Source organism: Centruroides sculpturatus, unplaced genomic scaffold (genome assembly GCF_000671375.1).
Source record: "Centruroides sculpturatus isolate CEXI.00-Female unplaced genomic scaffold, Cexi_2.0 scaffold24, whole genome shotgun sequence".
In the NCBI taxonomy this organism is placed as follows: Eukaryota; Metazoa; Arthropoda; class Arachnida; order Scorpiones; family Buthidae; genus Centruroides; species Centruroides sculpturatus.
In genome coordinates, this window is record NW_019384375.1 from 177,542 (window position 1) to 185,680 (window position 8,139).

An 8,139-nucleotide genomic window follows, 5' to 3' on the forward strand; every position below is an offset into this window, starting at 1 on the left:
ACTCTAATAGCTTTATTCCATTGGTAACAAGATTTTTATCCTCGATTTAACTGAGATAAACCGTAAAATTGTTATTTAAGTTGATCAAATTTTGCTAACTTCCTTTCTTGTTACTATAACAGCCCACACACTACATTGGAAGAGGCCATTCAAGTCTCCTCCCATTCATCAGAAATCAAAATTAATGTCTCACAAACTTATAAAATAGGTATTAACAATAGGCAGATGCTGCTGTAATGTTACAGTAGTGTAAATAATTAGGGGGTGGGTTAACACTACAGCAGTATCAACTGTTGTAGTGTTAGGCTAATGCCTCAAACTTGCAAAATATTGAATGAATCGTCCAAACAAGACACTAAACAGAAACATATTTTGCTAAAGTACAGTACATAGCAAATGCTAACACAGTTTAAAAATAATACAGAAATTTCACTTTTGTTACACTACACAACGTTGAAATTTACAGGTTGGAAGCAATTTTATCGGAGGAAAAAAAAAGGATTTAGACATTAGAAGCTGCAGCAGCTGGACTTTCTGTTACTATAGCAGCGATCGTTTGGATAAAACTAGGATTTTTCCAGGACCCTTTCCCCCGATAAGAGACGATCTCACAAAACGTCACACTCGTATCTTGTATCTGCAACAATTTTATAGTGTTTGGAAGCAATTTTACCGAAGAAAAATCCATTCTGACTCGCAACAGCTGTGTGGTTACTATAGCAGCATTGGTGCTGACGTAAGATGGAAGAAAAAACGGGAGAAAATAACCCGACTTGCATGTTATGCAAGAGACTGCACGCTTATAAACTGAGGCTCTTTTTTCCTCCAAACGTTTCGAAATTCCCTCGATACTATTGTAGCATTATATATTTTTTACGGTTAAGACGTTTACGTATTTTATGTACAGTACGACCGTCTTGAGAATTGAAGAACGGGCGTGATATACGTTAACGATTATTTTTCACTATGCTAAAGGTCACTCGAGTGATGTGGTGTTACGTTTGTGACGTCATTAAGAGTCGGGCCAGAAGAAGAGAGCCATTTTTTAGCCACTGCAAAGCGCTCGCCAGGGTGGAAAAACATCAATTTTCCGGCTCGTCTAGCGAAGTTTAAACAACAAAAATGGTTTCGATTAGTTTCCAATTTCTCTCGAAAAATTTGCTCTCTTTATCAATTTATAAAGTCGATTCCGTAGCGTAAAAGGCTCAATTACGCCTCGGACAATCGATTTCGCTTAAGTAATCGATTAGTTGGTGAGAATCGATTTTTTTTCCTTAAAAATTCCGTAATTTTCATATTTTAAATCGATTTCGCGGCAGAAGAATTCTTCAATTACAGATTAGATATCGATTTCTCACACAGAAAAAAGGTAATCAAATTGAGAAATCAAAAATATAAAAGCCGCTATTTTTAGAAAACAGAGAAAAATGGCGGAAAAGTAAAGCAAAAGTAATGTTCAACCAATCGATTTTCTTTTATATTATTAAAATGGTAAATTTAACCGAATACAGTTCACGGTACGTTGCTATTTTTATTTTTATATAAATGCTATTTTAATAATAATAATTCGGATAGCAGCACCGACGTCTGATAAATCTATGCGATGGCCGTAAGCACTATTAATTTTTATATAAATGCTATTTACTAATTAAGCTCATATAGCTGAAAGGTTTTATATTTGTTTAGTGTTATTTTTTCAAGCGCTACATAAGTGGCTTGCCGTGACATTTGATGATAGGGAAGCTGTGTTTCTGTAAGAAGCCGACTTCCAGGGGCAATCAGTTAATTCTTTAAATGTATTTTAATAGATTATTTATCTGACGTAATTAATAAATAAACAAGTTCAATATAATTACCTCTGTTATTAGATTTAATAGATTTCCTATGCCCTCGAAATGCCGATTTTTGCTTTGATAAAAACATATAACATCTATTAATTTAAATATATCTATTAGCCGTAACTATCTCGTTATAATTTTCAATATTTATTTTATATTGTTTACTAATGTTAAATTCTAATCCTCTTTGATTTCCAAATTGCTTCAAATACGAAAGAATCGACGATTTTTCGTGTCTTTTGCCAGCTAAATTGTCAAAGCCATTCTTATTATACACACTAATTTCATTTGAAAATAATAGGCAAGGCCAACAAAATAATTTTTGCATTTTTATACATTTACAGAGCCATTTTAACTTGAAAATGTCGAACAAATTTTGTTTTTTATTGAAGTGTTTATATTTAACTTGGGCATTGGCCTTTATCTTTTAATAATGTTTTCTTTTTCATTATATGATCTTAAGCCAAAACTTTTTTAAAATAAATTTTCAATATCGCAATTACATTCCGAATCGCTAGCCACGATATAACGGCTAAAATTAAAAATAAAATTATAAAAACTTACTTGTTAAAATAAAATGTATGATGGATATACAATTATACATACCNAGTTATATACTACTTTATGTTCTAAGAGAAGTCGTAAAACAATACAAATTTTAACTGAGACATTTAGGTTCGTGAATTTAAATAGATCTATAAACTGTTTTATTGAAAAAAAGATATATAAGTATATATATATTTTTTAAATATAATAAATTTATATTTGAATAACATTTTACTTTAAATTATGCTTATATATTAAATAAGTTATAAGTTAGAATAAATATAAAATTTGATAAACATATAAATTATTTTTATATAAATGCTATTTACTAATTAAGCTCATATAGCTGAAAGGTTTTATATTTGTTTAGTGTTATTTTTTCAAGCGCTACATAAGTGGCTTGCCGTGACATTTGATGATAGGGAAGCTGTGTTTCTGTAAGAAGCCGACTTCCAGGGGCAATCAGTTAATTCTTTAAATGTATTTTAATAGATTATTTATCTGACGTAATTAATAAATAAACAAGTTCAATATAATTACCTCTGTTATTAGATTTAATAGATTTCCTATGCCCTCGAAATGCCGATTTTTGCTTTGATAAAAACATATAACATCTATTAATTTAAATATATCTATTAGCCGTAACTATCTCGTTATAATTTTCAATATTTATTTTATATTGTTTACTAATGTTAAATTCTAATCCTCTTTGATTTCCAAATTGCTTCAAATACGAAAGAATCGACGATTTTTCGTGTCTTTTGCCAGCTAAATTGTCAAAGCCATTCTTATTATACACACTAATTTCATTTGAAAATAATAGGCAAGGCCAACAAAATAATTTTTGCATTTTTATACATTTACAGAGCCATTTTAACTTGAAAATGTCGAACAAATTTTGTTTTTTATTGAAGTGTTTATATTTAACTTGGGCATTGGCCTTTATCTTTTAATAATGTTTTCTTTTTCATTATATGATCTTAAGCCAAAACTTTTTTAAAATAAATTTTCAATATCGCAATTACATTCCGAATCGCTAGCCACGATATAACGGCTAAAATTAAAAATAAAATTATAAAAACTTACTTGTTAAAATAAAATGTATGATGGATATACAATTATACACACCTGGTACAAAATATTCAATTGTATGAATATAGTTTTATGAAGAAACGTATATGAAAATAACATAAAATAGTCTTTACTTTTTAAATATTAATTAAAACAATCCGCTTAGTTAAAATTGCTCCCTACCAGTGGCTCATGGATGGAATCAGAGACGATCTTGGTAGGTGTGCAGTGAATGCAAGCGTGCCAAATCCCGAGGATGCTGAAACAGGTTAATGTCAAATGCCTCTTTTGTCGCATCACTAGTATATCTCAAAGGACGCGACAGGGTTGTTGTAGATTTAAAACGTTTCTCACCATAGCTGTAAAAATGTAAATTTGTTAAACTTAAAAGTCATTTGCTTTCTAACTAATTCGTTTTAAGACCAAGTGTCCACGGAAATTTCCAAAATTTACAACTTTTAATCACTTTCATTGAACTGGAAAAATTTCTGTCTTTATTACATCTAATATTACGAAGAAATCAGTCACCACTGTACTCGGTTACGCTTTTGTTTAAGTAAAATTCCGGCTTTTTCCACAGGGTTTTATTTGTGTCCCCACTTCCCTATTTAACCACTTCTTAAGTAGAAATAAGTCGAAACCGGTTACTTTGTACTCGAATATTTGTAGTCTCAGGAAAAAAGTGGAAAGACAAATTTTTATGACAAACGAATACATAAATCCTAAATTTAAGAAATATAAATTCTAGAGCTTTTTCTGTACCTCGTGCATCTCTGTCATTCATTAAGTTTAGTTATAAACGATGCTACCAAAGTAACAGTTAATTTTTTAACATTATATAAGAATTATACACGTTTTTTTCTACATCCCTTATAGATGAGACATACGAAATCGTAATATCACTGGTTTAACATTGAAATCCGTGAGTAATTTAGAATCGGAAAGCGGAATAAAAATATCAAATATTTTAATGGATTTTTTAAAACTCCTGTCAACTATACAGAACTATCGTAAAAACATACCAGTAAATTCTTATCGGTTGGGTTAAGTTATAAATCTCCTCGCGATTCACATAATGGAGCGAAGGCGGCCAAATATCTAGCGGGCGGGCGGCTAACAGCCCAGAACCGGTCCTGGATAGAATTGGATGCGGTATACGTGTACCATCCATCCGAGGTTCTAGGCTTCTACCGGCTAAACCGGGTGAGGTTAGTGCTCTATAAAGTGCGTGCGCGAATCTGGCTTTTTGGACGCTGACAATACAGTGCTTCCACTCCACCATTAATATTCGAATATACAATAGCGATCTTACCTTTTTTTCACGTGTAGTATAGAAATTTGTAATAAGATACGTAATGCTGTTATAATAAAATATTGTGCGATTATTTTCATATAATTAAAATTAATATATAATTATTTTTTATAAAATACAAGGGAAGCGGCGCATCCACCGCTTCCAATGACGGCACGCCACTGTTACATAAGTTTTTAATTTTACGAAAAATGTTAAACATATTTGAGTATGATTTAAAATCTATTTTGTATATTAAAAAAATGATAAAATGTTTAAGTTACGAATTATTTATTATTATGATAATTCATACACGTCTTAGAATAATATATTTGTGGTAATCTCTTAATATGGAGTTACACATTGATTTCTTTTTATTAAAATATTGCAAATATATAAATAATTAGGTTTCATAATTTTATTATTCCACGCAAATATATCAGCCAGCAGTAATATTTTTAAAACAAGCAAGATAATGCAGAAAGTAAATACTCTTAAATTTATTTTCCGCATTATCTTAACGATTTTCCGCAAAATACTGCATTTAAAATAGTACAGTAAAATTCGAATTTAGGGTAATTCTTAACTCTCTCCCTCTCCTTCGCGGGGGAAGTTTCGGAAAATCTTTTTTCAGTGTATATTCTCGTGACGTACCTTAACTGTGTACTAAATTTCAATTTTCAACTCCTAACCGTTTGGACTCTGCGCTTATTATTATTATTAAATTAATATTATCAACCCATCTCGATTATATTATAAGATAAATCTACAGCTAAATAATAAAGAGAAATTGTCAAACGGGAATGAGTAAGTGAAAGCTGATGTAGAAGTTTTTTTTTCTACTCTTTCAATATAAACATTTATTTAGTTTCCATGTTAGAAATTGTTATAAATGTAGCTATATGGAGTGTATTGATTCACCATGTAAATCATCTCCTTCCTTTTTTACTAAAATATAATTTGGTAATATAACATACTACAAGGTTAAATATTTTAAACAGTAAAATTAACAACAATAATAATAAAGACAAAATAATTCGAGCAACATCTGATCGGGATTATTAAAAGTTATATTATAGCATCTTAAAAATACATTATATATTTTCTTTCTATGTTGATATGCCGAAGGGAACAAAATAACGAATGTAAAAACTTTAAAAACATATATATACAGTAGAAAGTTTTCAGTAACAATAGGCTACTGACCTAAAACTTTATTTTTATTCACAAAAAGCCATAAATTAAACATGAAATTCTCGTAGAATTATTTAATATTATTAACAGTTGACATAATGGCGTTGATTGTTCTTATCTGAACAATTATTTATATTATGAATGTAATACATAATTGAAGTTTTAAAATTGTATAACTAATATTTATAACACATTATACTGTCATTATATATAAGTTTATTGCCTTAATTAAATTTATTTAAGAATTTTTAAGATGCTTCTCTCTGAGATGCAATTAAAATTATATACTTCACTTACCTCTTTCATTATCCTAACAAACGTTATTTTTCTAACTAAAATAGCATCACTCATCAATTAAATAATTAATAGAAGAGTAGGGGAGCATCTGTCACTGCTGTATCTTCGTTATTAACTTATTTCTTTCTTATAGGCTAGGTGTAATTCACTAAATTTTTTAAATAATTATTCGAGAGAATCATGTGACTTTTGTGTTGAGAAAGAAATTGTGGATGCTTGGCATATTTTGGCTAAATGTAAGCGTCTTAAAGTGTTACGAGCAGAAATTTTCGGTTGTGAAGTTCTTACCAGGGGGCGTGATTTCTCTGCTATAAATTTAGCCTTGTTGCTGGTGTTGTTTGGGAGCATCTGTCACTGCTGTATCTTCGTTATTAACTTATTTCTTTCTTATAGGTAAGTCTTTACTATTATGGCAGTCAATCCGAAAAGAAAATCGTATTCACCGAGCTTCAGGGAAGCAGAGACCAGTAGTAAAAAGAAATCTTTGAAGAGTCGCGAGGAGGAAGAATTTGCATATCTTCTGGAAGGAGAAGATTTTAACCTCGAAGAGGGTATACGTGTTCTGTTGCGTTTACATCTCTCTATGAATTCTAAGGTCGACCAACTTATTTCTAGGTTAAATTATGTATCCGAATGGTTAAAAAATTTGGATGAAGGTTTGGCTGACTTAGATATTAGATTAGAAACATTAGAAAAATTGGTTGATAAAAACTGTAGTTTAAGTGATCAAAGTAATGTTACGAAAAAGTTTAATGATATTACTCGCGAACTTGATTTTTTGGATGGTCAACGACGAATAAATAATGTTGTCATTTCCGGTTTGGAGGAGATTCGGGATGAATCTTCCGTAGAAACTAAAGAGAAAATAATTGAATTTGCTTCACGTGTTTTACAAATGCCCGATATTAAAATCGGTAGGGCAATGAGAGTTGGAAAGAAAAAAGCTAATTCCCCAAGACTGATTATTTGTACTTTTGTTGATTATTATGAAAAAATGTACTTTAAGAAACGAGTTTTGGAGTTAAAACCGGATGGTGTCTATGTAAATGATGACTTCTCTCCTAGAGTGAGAAATATTAGATTTAAGCTTCGGGATTTCGGTAGACAATCAAAACTTTCTGGAGCGCGAATGGTAAAAATAGTTTATGATAAAATTATTATTGATGGAACGAAGTACTTTTACGATGTTGATTGTGACCAGGTTAAGCCTGTTTCATCCTAGCAACTACCGGATAGGGGTACTTCATTTTTGATTTGGAATTGTGCCGGTTTATTTAATAAACCTGAGTTTTTTTGGAAGTATTTATTGCAATATGATATTGTATTTCTTTCTGAAACCTGGTATGCTTCTACTAATAGAAATTCGGATTTAACTGATTGTTTGCAGGGTTACAATCTCCATTTTGGAAAAGCTTTTAAGTTACACGCAAAAGGTCGTCACTGTGCAGGCTGGTTATTAGCAATAAGATCCTCTTTTCCCTGTGTTGTTGTTTATCAAGATGCTTTTCTAATACTTGTTAAATTTGGTGCTGAACTTGGTAATATTTTGGTATGTTTTGTTTATTTTAGGGAAAATGACTGGCAGACTATTTTTGATACTTTAACTGGTTTATTATTAGATAATAGGAATGTATTAATTGCCGGTGATTTTAATGCTAGGATTGGATTGGAAAATATAATTTCTGATTCATTTTGCAACTCTTTTGGTATTGTTTGTCCTTTGCGTAGGAATTCGAAAGACTTGGTGATTGACTCCTGTGGTAGAAAGTTGCTTCATTTATGTGATGATTTAGATATGATTATTGTTAATGGGAGATGTTTAGGTGATGAAGCGGGTGAATATTCTTTTATCTCTAATCGTGGTTGTTCTGTTATTGATTTGGTCATTGTTTCTCCGTTAAT